Here is a 14,429-nt window from a genome sequence, read left to right as displayed (position 1 = left end):
AAACATTACAGACTTGGCGATTTATCAGTCTCTTCCAGCACCGTAGGGTATTGATATAATGTGACGAAACAAATAATGTTTATGTGTTGCCTGATTATTATAGCTATTTAATATATTTCACATGCCTGGGAGGTATATGCTAACTATTAACATTTGACATTGATATACCCAGCCCTTTGGGAAAGTAAGTGAATAGGCCTAAACAACAGTAAATCCCTAACATACAGTGGCGTTTGATATTTCATATGGTGGTCCATGTGAATGCTCTCCCTGCATAAAAATATATATTTTTGTAGGTAGTGAAAGGGAATTGAAATTTAAGAGAGAAAAATTGCTACAGTATCAGTTCTTCTTTATTTTGATGCTAGTGTGAGTACACACAAGGACCGTGGGGTGACATTTTGAATAACATAAACAAATAAATTGAATTTCTTGCTTCGTGTGTCTTCCTGCTTCTTCGAGAGCATTGCCGCAGACTCATTTCATCTTTTGCTCAAAGGTCAAAAAAGGAATATAATCAGAAATAGAGTTTATTATCCAAAGCGAAAATGCATTTTCGAGAAATGACATTCATATATACAAGTCCATTTTTTTGTATATATTTTGGTCATGAGAAGATGATATTGGTGTATTCCTAGACTATTCAGAAGGAGCTGTTGTATAGGTAGTGAAATCTGCATCCACAGGTGTCACTGAGTTGGATGAAAATCTCCTTTGAAAAACAACCATAGCTGTAGCCTACTATTAGATCCAACAGCCTTAAAGCATTGCAGCTCAATAACATTAGCCACAAATGTGTTATAAGGATTTAGGAACAATATATTGCATCAAAACAGCATCTTGATTACATTGCAATCAGCTTTTTTTTTGTGGGGCTGGGGGTATAACCTTTTCTGAGAAAATAATACCAATATGTCACACACTCTGTACACCTTAATTTAAATACTTTTATTCAGTGAGATGCACCATAACTTTTGATGACAAGAGAAAACTAGGGATAGTGTAAAACACAGAATGTACCGCACTAGTAATGATTGATGATTGGTCTGAGGTAGTGTACTATATAGGGAATAGGTTGCCATTTGGGATGCATACAGAGATTCAGCTCAGCTGCAGAGGCTGTTTGGTAAACAAGAGGACAAACTCACTGAATTATTAATATTGTGGGGAGGCTACTACACTATATGGTCAATATGTCATGATGCCTTCCCCTAGTTCTGTTTTGGTGCAGCGATATACAGTCTAACATCTACGTAAATAGTTTCGGCAATCTTTCAACTTTCTCTCCATTATAGTTCTCTCTCTCTCCCTCTTCCCCTCTCCCTTTCTGTCGCTCTCTCTTGCTCTTTTCTCTGTAAGTGGTTTTTCAAATTAAAAGGTTTTCTATTTGGAGAGCCTATCATCATCTTTTCCCTCTGCATGTGAGTCTGGTCTTGGCTCCAGATTGCAGATTGTAGGGGGATACAGACTAGCAGAACTCTCTTGCCGTGTCTGAAATCTGTCTTGCCTGCTACTTACTAAAACTACTGTGTAGTTGTCCTACATGTCTAGAAAAAAGAAGAAGAATGCAGTAAGCAACAACTATCAACATCCGTTCTCAATGCGTCATCGAATGCACAATTAAGTTAATTGCAGCCATTCATTCCTTTGCACAATGCGTTACCTTATGTGGTTGTTGAGGGGGTCTTAAAAAGGCGATCGTCTTCCTCAATAGTGTGCAGCGAATTACAGTTCATATGAGGAAATCAGTCAATTGAAATAAATAAATTAGGGCCAAATCTATGGATTTCACATGACTGGGAATTCAGATATGCATCTGTTGGACACAGATACCTTGAAAAAAAAGGTAGGGTCGTGGATCAGAAAACCCATCAGTATCTGGTGTGTGACCACCATTTGCCTCATGCAGCGTGACACATCTCCTTGCATAGAGTTGATCAGGCTGTTGATTGTGGCCTGTGGAATGTTGTCCCACTCCTCTTCAATGGCTGTGCAAAGTTGCTGGATATTGGCGGGAACAGGAACACTGTCTCATACACGTCGATCCAGAGCATGCCAAACATACTCAATGGTGAGTATGCAGGCCACGGAAGAACTGGGACATTTTCAGCTTCCAGGAATTGTGTACAGATCCTTGCGACATGGGATTGTGCATTATCATGCTGAAACATGAGGTGATGACTGTCGATGAATGGCAAGTCAAGGGGCCTCAGAATCTCATCACTGTGCATCCAAATTGCCATCGATAAAATACAATTGTGTTCGTTGTCCTTAGCTTATGTCTGCCCATACCATAACCCCACCTTCACCATGGGGCACTCTGTTCACAACGTTGACATCAGCAAACCGCTCGCCCACACGACATCTAGCCGGTACAGTTGAAACCAGGATTCATCCATGAAAAGTACACTTCTCCAGCGTACCAGTGGCCATCGAAGGTCAGCATTTGCCCACTCAAGTCGGTTACGACACCGAACTGCAGTGAGGTCAAAACCCTGGTGAGGACGATGAGCATGGAGATGGGCTTCCCTGAGACGGTTTCTGACAAGTTGTGTTAACCCACAGTTTCATCAGCTGTCCAGGTGGCTGGTCTCAGACAATCTCGCAGGTGAAAATGCTGGATGTGGAGTTCCTCGGCTGACATGGTTACACGTGGTCTGTGGTTGTGAGGCCGATCGGACGTACTGGTAAATTCTTTAAAACGATGTTGGAGGTGGCTTATGGTAGAGAAATTAACATTAAATTCTCTGGCAATAGCTCTGGTGGACATTCCTGCAGTCAGCATGCCAATTGCACACTACCTCAAAACTTGAAACATCTGTGGCATTGTGTCGTGTGACAAAACTGCACATTTTAGTGGCCTTTTTCTTGTCCCCAGCGGAAGGTACACCTGTGTAATGATCATGCTGTTTAGTCGGCTTCTTGATATGCCACACCTGTCAGGTGGATGGATTATCTTGGCAAAGGAGAAAAGCTCATTAACAGGGATGTAAACAGAGAAATAGGATCATTTGTGCATATGGAAAATGTCTAGGATATGTTCCTTCAGCTCATGAAAGATGATACCAACACTTTACATGTTGTGTTTATATTTTTGTTCAGTGTAGATGAAAAGCTGAAATTAGTATGGTAGAAAGGTCAGCCCATTGCTCTATCATTTTCTCTCTCTCTCTCTCTCTCTCTCTCTCTCTCTACTCAGCTCCTAGTAAGGTAACAAAACATAATGAGATTGTCCCCCCAGCTTTGTTAAAAATTGTATATGTTAAGTGTGTGATGTTTGTTGATTAGCAACCGTTCCATGCTGACAGAGGAAGACGTTCATGTTAACCGAGTTGGGAAATCAATGCGGTGATACTTTATCCTTTGTATGCCTGTTGAGCTCCTTCATGCCATTTTCAATAAAGCCCCTGAACTACAGCATAATACTCACTAGGTTTCTCTGATGAGTGGTTGTCAAGAACTGTGTGTGGGCGATTGACATGGCAATTTACAGTGTACTTGCATAAACGTTAGATTAACCTCGACGGGTAAGGTTGTAGTTTGCATTTTGTAGATTTTTTAAACAGTGATGTTATTATAACCCTAATATAGTACAGTACATCCAAAAACAGACACACGCCATCACAATGCCCATATTAGGACACCCTCAGTCTCAGCAAGAATTCAGCAGAACTGAGGCTGTCCTAATAATACTGTACACCTTACATATTTGGGACCTATTCCTGTATACTGGACTAGTTCCTTGGTGACCAGGCCAAAGAAAGCCTTTGGGAACACTTTATTTTGCAGTGGAAGTATAGTTTAGTGCAGGGGTACTCAAATCCGAGCCTCGAGGTTCGAGGTGCTGCTGTCTTCTTGATTAATGTCACTGATTGGCCAGAGAGTTATCTCACATGGTGTCCTAAGTCTGAATCAGTTCCTGATTAGAAAGTAGAAGGTGAGAATGGAAAGCAAGCAGTGCTTCTGGCTTTGAGATACGAATTTGAAAAAAATGTGTGTTATAGTACAACAGCATGTCATTCCAATACTTGTGTCACTGTGCATACAAGAATAATTACAAATAAGAAGTACACGGTAAAGTCAAGTTTAACCAATACTTTATGCTTGCACCATATTGCCATCAGTCTGAATAACTTCTCACAAACTCACTTATACAGTCATATATATAATAAACTCTGCAAATCTATAACACTGATTTAGTGGAAGACATTCGGAGAAAATCTCAGTGTTGTATGTGTTGGCTGCAACGGAGGCACCCAGGTAATGAGAAATAGACGGGGCTGGTAGTCAGAACGCTGAGATTTTAAACCCTGTCTTCTCATCCCACGACTGCCTGTCACTTTCCCTTGAACATCACACAGAGAGATAGGTGGGTAATTGGGGGGAGAGAGGGAGAAAGAGAGACAGAGAGATGGGAGCAGTAGAAGGGGACAGAAAAAGAAGAGAGAAAGAGAGAGAGGCGGAGAGGGATGCAGAGGGTAAAGAGGAGGAAGAGGTAGAAGATGCTAAAGAGGGAGGAATGAGTGCTAATTTCAAGAAAGAGACGTATGAAAGTGGGTGATCTGATTAGCAGACTGGACACAGAGAGAGAGCGAGCTTGAACTGGGAAGTATCTGCAAATGCTGTCGGAGAGTGACAGACACAGAGAGAGGACTAGATGAATAATTCAGATGATGCTCTCTCTCCCTATATACTGCTGCTCCTCATTGACTCCTGATCTCTGAAGCCTACATGGAGGCTCAAGAACATCAGAGGCACATACATATCCCTCCCGTGGCCTAGAAGTGACTAACTCCACAGGGCTAGGGAGTCTTATCTGATGGCTGAATAAATATTAACATGCGGGTCCCCTCTGTTCTTCTGTGTTTGTGCTAATAGATAATGTGGCTCTCTGTATCTCTGTATCTCTCTCTCTGTGTCTGACTGCATTCAGCTACAGAAGAAGTCCGGCCTAATGAATAAACATGCAGACGAATGGTGTATCACTCAAGCCGGAGTGTAAAACGCTTCAGTTTGTGTGTACATGTGTGTGTGTGTGTGTATGTGTTGTTTTTCCAGGCCACAAAACCATCATTATGAAATCAGTAGCGGTTCATTTTTTTATTTAATGTATGGAGTAGCGCGGAAAAGTGGATGAGGAAGAAAAACGGACATGTTTATAATCCTGCCTCAACGGAACAGGCCATTGTCAACCCAGACCCAAGACCTTTTTGTTTTCACTGCCATCAATTACAATGCTAAACTCCAATGATATACTTTCCCACTCTATAATTCATGTTTCTGAGTGTTTTTTGTTCTGATTTCAGGAGGGGATGGGATTTTATGTACCCCACCATTCACTGTCCTGAGGTTCTTCGTAAACTGTACTCCCAAAAGGCACACGTTTAATCATTTAATAATTCCTCTCCCCGATTTTAATGAGGTGTTTTAACTTGGCGCATGGCGCTCGCTTGCATAGGTCAATTAGACAATTAATTAGTCAAGTAATCTTAATGGGCTTGAGTAATGCATGCTAATTGAGGGGCTGCTAACGTGATGTTTTGTTGTGTGTTCTCTTCCTACCTGTTAGGCGAACAAAGCAGCATGATTGTTACATTCATCAGACATCATGGCGAAGGCTGGCTATGAGCACATTCGTTTTCTATTGTCGAGACAAGAGGCACTATTTGACGTGTTTCTACAGGTTCACCAGGCAGTCGTGTAAGTTCGTTATGCAGATTGATCGACAGATTGATGCATGTACACTACAGATGCACACACACACACACATTTACATTTGAAACATTTAGCGGGTGCTCCTTGTCCAGAGCAACTTACAGGAGCAATTAGGGTTAAGTGCCTTGCTCAAGGGCACATCAACAGATTTTTAACCTAGTTGGCTCAGGGCTCAGTTACTTGCCCCCTGCTCTTAACTGCTAGGGTACCTGCCACCCACCCACCCACACACACAAACACACACACACCCTCCTTCCGCGTACTCTGGAAGTGTCAGTTTGGTGTAATTGCATACCTTGCCATTTGAGTATTTCTCACAGCTTCTTCTTTGCAAAGGACACACTCACAAAATGAGAGTGGCGTTTTACCAGTAAATACTGCAAATAAACCCAGTAATCTATCAGCACTCTACTAAAGTACTTAGTTGACAACATATTGGAAATAGATCAAACGTTGGTAAATGAATGAGTTTTGACAGCGGTGCACTTTATGTGTACACACATTCTCCCTTTCTCTGCATCTCCCAATGCTGTTGAAGCATCATCAATATAAGTACAGGAACATATTTACATGCCACTACCTAAAACTCATGCACTACGGGTTTGATTGAATGTAGCTCTTACTGTAGCTCTTACTAGCTCTTACTTTCAGAAGAGCTTTGATTTATCTGACAGAGTGTGAAGGCTTTCACGGACAGTTTTGTGCCGAGAGCTCAGCGAAAAAAATCTCCATGAATCCTCATAACTGGCAACTGACAATAATGACCTATATTAGATTATCTCCCCAGTCACAAATCCCCACAGAGTAAAAATAGATGTGCAGCCTAATCTCTTATGACATTTTTCCATTCTTTTTCTCTAAATCCTTATTTTCCACAGTTTTTTCATGTGTATTGTTATGAATTGTTAGGTATAATAGTTAGTTAATATAATAGTTAGTTAATATAATTGTTAGGTTTAATTTTTAATGAACCTTGATTTAACTAAGCAAATCAGTTAATTAAGAACAAATTATTATTTACAATGACGGGCTACCAAAAGACAAAAAACCTCCTGTGGGGACGGGGGCTGCGATTAAATAAAACAATATATTTTTAAAAAATGTATATATTTTTTTAATAACATATAAATATAGGACAAAACACACATCACGACAAGAGAGACAACACAACACTACATAAAGACAGACCTAAGACAACAATGCAAGGCAGCAACACATGACAACACAGCATGGTAGCAACACAACATGACAACAACATGGTAGCAATACAACATGATAGCGGCACAAAACATGGTGCAAACATGATTGGGCACGGATAACAGCACAAAGGGCAAGAAAGTAGAGACAACATAGATCTCGCAAAGCAGCCACAACTGTCAGTAAGAGAGTCGATGATTGAGTCTTTGAATTACTGCACTGTTGGAGCTAGGAACACAAGCATTTTGCTACACCCGCAATAACATCTGCTAAATAGGTGTGTGTGATCAATACAATTTGATTTGATTCGATTTTGTTGTGACTCCTCACATTTCCGAGTACTGCTGCGTCATCCAATAGAAGTTGTCGGTTGATCCGTCTGCTGGACAGTAAAATAGGGATTGGCTCGCTGTGTCTCGTCTCTGTGTCTCGTTTGAGCATCCTGTATTGACAGGGTTTCACACTGTGGTCTGGGCCTGGTTGCTGATCGATTACTCTTCCCTTGTCCTCCTGCAGTGGGAGAGAGAGAGAGCGAGTGAGGGAGGAAGCAGACCGAGTTTGTGCTCGGGGTTCCTCAGACTCCAATAAGACTGCAGTAGTAGGAAACACATCACACACACACACACACACACACACACACACACACACACACACACACACACACACACTGGATACCACGGGAGATTTGTGGCACCTTCATTGTGGAGGAAGGACTCGTGGTAATGGCTAGAGCAGAATTCATGGAACGGTGTCAACTACATCCAACGTAGTCTCCATTGTGTTTGGTGACATTCCATTCACTCCGTTCCGGCCGTTATTATGAGCCGTCCTCCTCTCAGCAGCCCCCTGTGACGCATACACACTAAACACATGCCTAAACAAAGAGACAGGTGTAAATTCACATGTGCATCCAGGATGCGTGTCTACAGACATTCTCTCCCTTTATTCCCACCCTTACTCCCTCCTTCATACACAAACCTGCCTAACAATAAACTACTGGCATGCTCAAGTATCCAGTATCCACTTTATAGGAACTGGTAGCAGGCCTTAAACATTTATCAATTTAGTTGAAATTTTGCAGGATGAAATTTCAAGGCAGTCCAAAAGAAAAACAATAAACAAACAGTACTTAGACACAAGAATAACATGGCAATTACTGTCTAATAAGACTAACAATGACGTAATAATAATAATGATACAAATTCAACAAAATAAAATTGCAAGTGCTGCAAGTGCCATGCCGTACCAACTGAACCACACAGGACCTTGAGTTGCAGCCCTTTGACAGAGGTTTATTGTGTGTAAAATTAGTCCATTTGGAGGATGCCTCATTCAACCATGTCGTGGCTCCACTACAAGTCTCATTCATGGAGAAAAAGACATGACTAATTGTTTGGACAGTCCTTAGCCATTGCCTGTTCACAGTGAACAATTGGAAATAAAGTGATGCAGAGTGTAGCGGTTAATAATAATGCATCACTTTCAGAACGGAGGTGGAGAGAGGGCCTATCAACAAGCCCTGTCCATTTTGGTGGAAAGGAAAGTGTCACTCCATTGAAGGGGTTCAAAGAGCAATTCCGCCACTTTTCAACCACATGTTCATTATCTCCAGCATCATATCAGTGTCTAAATGTGTGAAAACGGCGCGCTTCTATGATCTTTGGTTGAAAAGATAAGAGGAAAGGTCCTAAGAAATGCTTCTCTTATTACATCACAGGGTAGGATTAAAAGAAAGAAAAACTGTGATTTTCTAAACCTGCAACAGGTTTTTAGCCAGAGGTAGGGTGTTCTCTTGTTCCCCAAATCTCGTAGTGTTTTTTTTCCTCCCAACAACATGTAGAAATGTGCCATTTCCACTTTCATTTCTACATTTTGTAGACACTGGTATTGTGGTATTGTGCCTGATATAATGAAAATCTGGTTGGAATTGCCCTTTAATTCATACTGTACATATTTACTGAATATTTCCCCTTAACCCTTTTGACATATAAATTCTAAATATTAATAACAGCACCTACAAAGTGAGCTATTTTTGCTCACGGTGTTACGGTTTTCTTCTGGTGAAAGAGAGGAGGACCAAAATGCAGCGTGGTTATTCATAAACATCTTTAATGAAAGATGAAAATACGAACAATTTACAAAAACGTAACGTGAAAACCGACAACAGTCCTAACTGGTGCAAAACACTGAGACAGGAACAATCACCCACGAAATACCCAAAGAATATGGCTGCCTAAATATGGTTCCCAATCAGAGACAACGATAAACACCTGCCTCTGATTGAGAACCACTCTAGGCAACCATAGACTTACCTAGAATACTACACTGAACACAACCCCATCAATCTACAAAACCCCTAGACAAGACAAACACATAATCACCCATGTCAGACCATGGCCTAACCAAAATAATAAAGAAAACACAGAATACTAAGACCAGGGCGTGACACACGGTACCAGGATTCTATGCTGCTGTTCTAGAATTAGAATTTAGAATTTTTGGTTTCACTCAAATCTGGCAACCCTGTGTAGCTTTCGCACGACAGCTAGGCAGCAGGATTGTATTCGAGGTGATAATCTGTGAGGTGATGACATTTTATTTGCTTCGTGATTAGCAAAAATCTGTAAATGACCTGTTAAGTCACATGGCTGCCATACTAAAGAATTTTGATGCTTTTAGCTTAGCTGACATTGCATTTCTTTTCGAAACATGTATCCCTTGTGCTCACCGTAGATGTGGCACATTGTAAACAAGTCTAGCTGTTAGGTCGCTAACCACTGTTTTGTTTGTCAGCTCCACATGCTATGTAGACTGGTTTATGGAACGAATTTACCTGTGGATGTGTTCCGCGTGATGCTTGGATGAACTTTTGCATTCACCTTTTACAATGAAAGGTGACATTGAGGAATAATGCTGTGTCAACCTTTATTTTCCATCAGTGCAAAACATTGTTTCAATGCTTTTCAGACAAGAATGCTGTTTAGACGCATTTTTTTTCAATGACATATTTGCTATGTTAGGCTGCAGGGGCCACTCGACAATGATCACAAATATGTGATTGTACGCCTCAAAGGGTTAAAAGTAGCAAAACATTGTTGTACAGAAACAGAACTTTGATCAAAGTAAGCTGAAGATCCATTTGCAGTACTGTAATACAGTAAGTTTAAGTGACAGTCACGTTCCACAGTCTAATGGACTCAGAGACTGTCCCACTGTACTGACTCCAGTTTCTTGAGGTTCCAGAGTAAGGAACTACTGTCCAGCCTTCAATGCAGTATGTCTGTTTATGTTTGGTAAAGACCTACCGTCCAGCCTTGCTAGTGTATCATCACATTCCATCCGTCAGGTTGGCCAAGCTCCTTCCAGCCCATTGAGACAGATAATTAGAGAGACATATAATTATTAAGTATGGCAGAGAGAGAGAGAGAGAGAAGACACCTTAGGAAATGAGAGATACAAGGTATATTGAATGCAGGTGCTTCCAAACAGGTGTGGTTCATGAGTTAATTAACATCCCATCATGCTTAGAGCCATGCATAAAAATGTCCAGTTGCCCATTATTCTGGTTACCATGGCTAAAAGAATAAATCTCAGTGACTTTGAAAGATGGTTCTCAAAGGAGCATTGGGGGTTTAAAGGACGTGTGTGTGTGTGTGTGTCTCAGTTACCAGATCTCAACCCAATTGAACATTTACGGGAGATTCTGGAGTGGCGCCTGAGAAAGCGTTTTCTACCACCTTCAACAAAATAACTAAATTATGGAATTTCTTGTGAGAAAATGGTGTCAGATCCCTCAATTATAGTTCCAGACAGTTGTAGAATCTATGCCAAGGCTCATAGAAGCTGTTCTGACTCGTGGTGGCCCAACGCCCTACTAAGACACTTTTTGTTGGTGTTTCCTTTCTTTCCTGTAGTACAAAAATGTACAAAACAGAGGAGAAAACATTGCTAATATTGAGCTGTGTCAAGTCGGCTGGATTTCCTTCGGCTGGTGGACCATTCTGGATACACACAGGAAACTGTTGAGCGTCAAAAACCCAGCAGTGTTGCAATTCTTAACACAGTCAAACCGGTGCGCCTGGCACCTAATACCTTAACCCGTTCAAAGGCACTTTATTGTGTTGCCCATTCACCCTCTGAATTGCACACATACACAATATATGTCTCAATTGCCTCAAGGCTTAACAAATCCTTCTTTAACCGGTCTCCTCACCCTTCATCTACACTGATTGAAGTGGATTTAATAGCTGGCATCAATAAGGGATCATAGCTTTCACCTGGTCAGTCTGTCATGGAAAGAGCAGGCGTTTGTAATGTTTTGTACACTCAATGTATATTGGCTGTGTTAGGTAGCACAGTTGCAACATTGCTGAGTTATCATGTGGCTGTGAATGAATCTGTCGCCAGATCCTGTTGAGCCTTCAGTGCTTTTCAGAGAGCTTTAACAAATCTGTATGTCTGCTGTTGCTTCTCTGTCAGTAGGACCCTAAAGAGATGTGTAGGGACTCATTAAAAGTCCCTGAACAGGAGCAAACATCAGAAAAAGTTCAGCCCACTCTCTGGATGTGTCCCTATTTTCTCCCCAAACTTGTTCACTTCCCTTCACTGATTTGAAAAGAAATTACTGGTATAAGAAACATGGAAACTCCATCTAGCCCATGCCTCCAACGATCCAATGCTATGAGATGTATAGTGAACAAGTGTACACTTCAGGAGAAAGAATATATTATTGGGACTCACCCTCAATCTCTCATGTTCCACAACACTGTCACCATGCAGAGGAGTGAATGCCTGACGAGCCTCAGATGATCCCAGACAAATGAGATAGCGTTTGACGATGTCAACACGACACCTACTCTTGTTATTCAGCAAGCACTGCATGTACCTATGAAAGAGTAAATGACACAACAAATCATTAGAGACGCGTTCCTACTATGTACAAGAGTGTCATTCTGTAAATGTGTTAAGTTACATTGTAACGTGTCGATGATATGGTCTATCAGGAAGTCTTTTTGACACAGTCATTAAATTCACATATTTGCCTTCCCAGATGGCGCAGAAGAGGATGGTTGATGTTTTACATGCTCCTAATCAACTGTGCTATTTTTTTAAAAACTTATTTTGTACGTAATATTGCTGCAACCATCTCTTATGCTTGAAAATAACTTCTGGACATCAGAACAGCGATTAGTCACCATGAACTGGAAGAAGCTTTTTCCTTTAACGAGTCCGACAAGAGGGATATAATGTTTTCCCAGGAACAGGCCCAAATCCCCGTCACTTGCTTGACGAAAAGATGAGGAAAAGGGGGGTGCAGGTCGGGCTGTCTTATGAGAATCTGTAGATGGGTGAGTAAACTCCCACTGCCGTCCGTTCTACTAGCTAACGTGCAATCATTGGAAAATACAACTGATGTCCTACGTTTATGATTTTTCTACCAACGAGACATTAAAACTGTAATATCTTATGTTTCACCGAGTAGTGGCTGAACTACGACACAAATAATATAGATCTGGCGGGATGTTCCATGCACCGGCAGAAAAGAGAAGAAGCTACATCTGTTAACTTCTTGGATATAGGGGGCGCTCTTTTAATTTATGGATAAAAAACGTGCCCGTTTTAAGCGCAATATTTTGTCACGAAAAGATGCTCGTCTATGCATATAATTGGCAGCTTTGGAAAGAAAACACTCTACGGTTTCCAAAACTGCAAAGATATTATCTGTGAGTGCCACAGAACTCATGCTACAGGCGAAACCAAGATGAAACTTCAACCAGGAAATGGGCTGAATTTTTGAAGCTCTGTTTCCCATTGTCTCCTTATATAGCTGTGAATGCGCCGGGAATGAGCCTGCCCTTTCTATCGTTTCTCCAAGGTGTCTGTAGCATTGTGACGTATTTGTAGGCATATCATTGGAAGATTGGCCATAAGAGACTACATTTACCAGGGGTCCGCCCGGTGTCCTTTGTCTAAATTGGTGCGTAATCTACAAGCTGCACGCAGTCATCCAGTGATTGAGAGGAGAGAGGAGGCTTTCAACAAACGATATATCATGAAGAGATATGTGAAAAACACCTTGAGGATTCATTCTAAACAACGTTTACCATGTTTCAGTCGATATTATGGAGTTAATTTAAAGTTTGGCGTTTTGAAGACTGAATTTTTTATTTTTTTTGGTAGCCAAACGTGACGCACCAAACGGAGCAATTTCTCCTAAACAAATAATCTTTCAGGAAAAACTGAGCGTCTCCTCATTGAAAACATCTGAAGTTCTTCAAAGGTAATGATTTTATTTGAATGATTTTCTGGTTTTTGTGAAAATGTTGCCTGCTGATGCTAACGCTAAATGCTACGCTAGCTGCGCTAGCTGTTACACAAATGCTTGTTTTGCTATGGTTGAGAAGCATATTTTGAAAATCTAAGATGACAGTGTTGTTAACAAAAGGCTAAGCTTGAGAGCTAGCATATTAATTTCATTTCATTTGCGATTTTCATGAATAGTTAACGTTGCGTTATGGTAATGAGCTTGAGGCTGTATTCACGATCCCGGATCTGGGATGGCTCGACGCAAGAAGTTAAGACGAGGGGTGGGGATTTCTAGGACCAAAAGGCTCCTTAACAGCTTCTTCCCCCAAAACATAAGACTGTTGAACAATTAATCAAATTGCCACCGGACTATTTACATTGACCCCCTCCAATGGGTTTTGTACACTGGTGCTACTCGCTGTTTATTATCTATGCGTAGGAACTTCACCCCTACCTACATGAACACATTACCTCAAATAACCTGTACCCCCGCACACTGACTCTGTACCGGTACCCCCCCATATATAGCCTCGTTATTGTTATTTTATTGTGTTACTTTTTATTATTTTTTACTTTAGTTTATTTGGTAAAAATCTTCTTAAATCTTCTTGAACTGCACTGTTTGTTAAGGGCTTGTAAGTAAGCATTTCACGGAGAGGTCTACACTTGTTGTATTCGACGCATGTGGCAAATAAAGTTTGATTTGAGATGAAATACTTTAGAGCAGCAGCTTTGTCACCAGGCATATCTAAAGGCACCATGCACATGTCACGGAAGACTAAATAGATATCAAGGAGGCAGTATTCTATGTTATTACTCATTCTACAAACCATTTCTTCTCAGGCTCCCCCATTGTTCCTTATATTATTTTTAGTCTTGGTCAAAATGTTGACTTGAGAGATCAAAAATGTACGTTCAACTCAAAAACAGATGGATTAAAGACAGTGTGGAGCCTGATGTCAATCAAACTAGCAGCAATCATCCAGCAACATACTTCAGTCAACAAGAGAAAGAAACCGAGCCTAATTATGCTTTCACTATTAAGAGCTATGTTTCATCTTTCCCATTCAGTTTGACATCAATGTCACACGTTTCTTTTGTTATTTTTCAAAATTTGGTTTTCAATCAAATATTCCCAATTCTCAATTAATCCAACTTTTTTTCTCAACACGTTCAAAACATGTTCTTTTCTCTTCAACTTCAAGTGTTGA

General features: G+C 40.9%; 1 long non-coding RNA gene across 1 annotated transcript; it reads right to left on the bottom strand.

Annotated features, from left to right (window-relative positions):
* Nucleotides 1–6,935: 6,935 nt before the first annotated feature.
* On the bottom strand, nucleotides 6,936–10,322 carry LOC112262270. The gene is made up of 3 exons (XR_002955311.2): nucleotides 10,218–10,322; nucleotides 7,607–7,786; nucleotides 6,936–7,422 (listed from the first exon to the last, which is right to left on the bottom strand). It is a non-coding gene; the product is annotated as an uncharacterized LOC112262270 (long non-coding RNA).
* Between the last annotated feature and the right edge of the window lie 4,107 nt (nucleotides 10,323–14,429).

The sequence above is a fragment of the Oncorhynchus tshawytscha genome, linkage group LG11, assembly GCF_018296145.1.
Source record: "Oncorhynchus tshawytscha isolate Ot180627B linkage group LG11, Otsh_v2.0, whole genome shotgun sequence".
NCBI lineage: Eukaryota > Metazoa > Chordata > Actinopteri > Salmoniformes > Salmonidae > Oncorhynchus > Oncorhynchus tshawytscha.
This window is presented reverse-complemented; position numbering and strand designations above follow the sequence as displayed.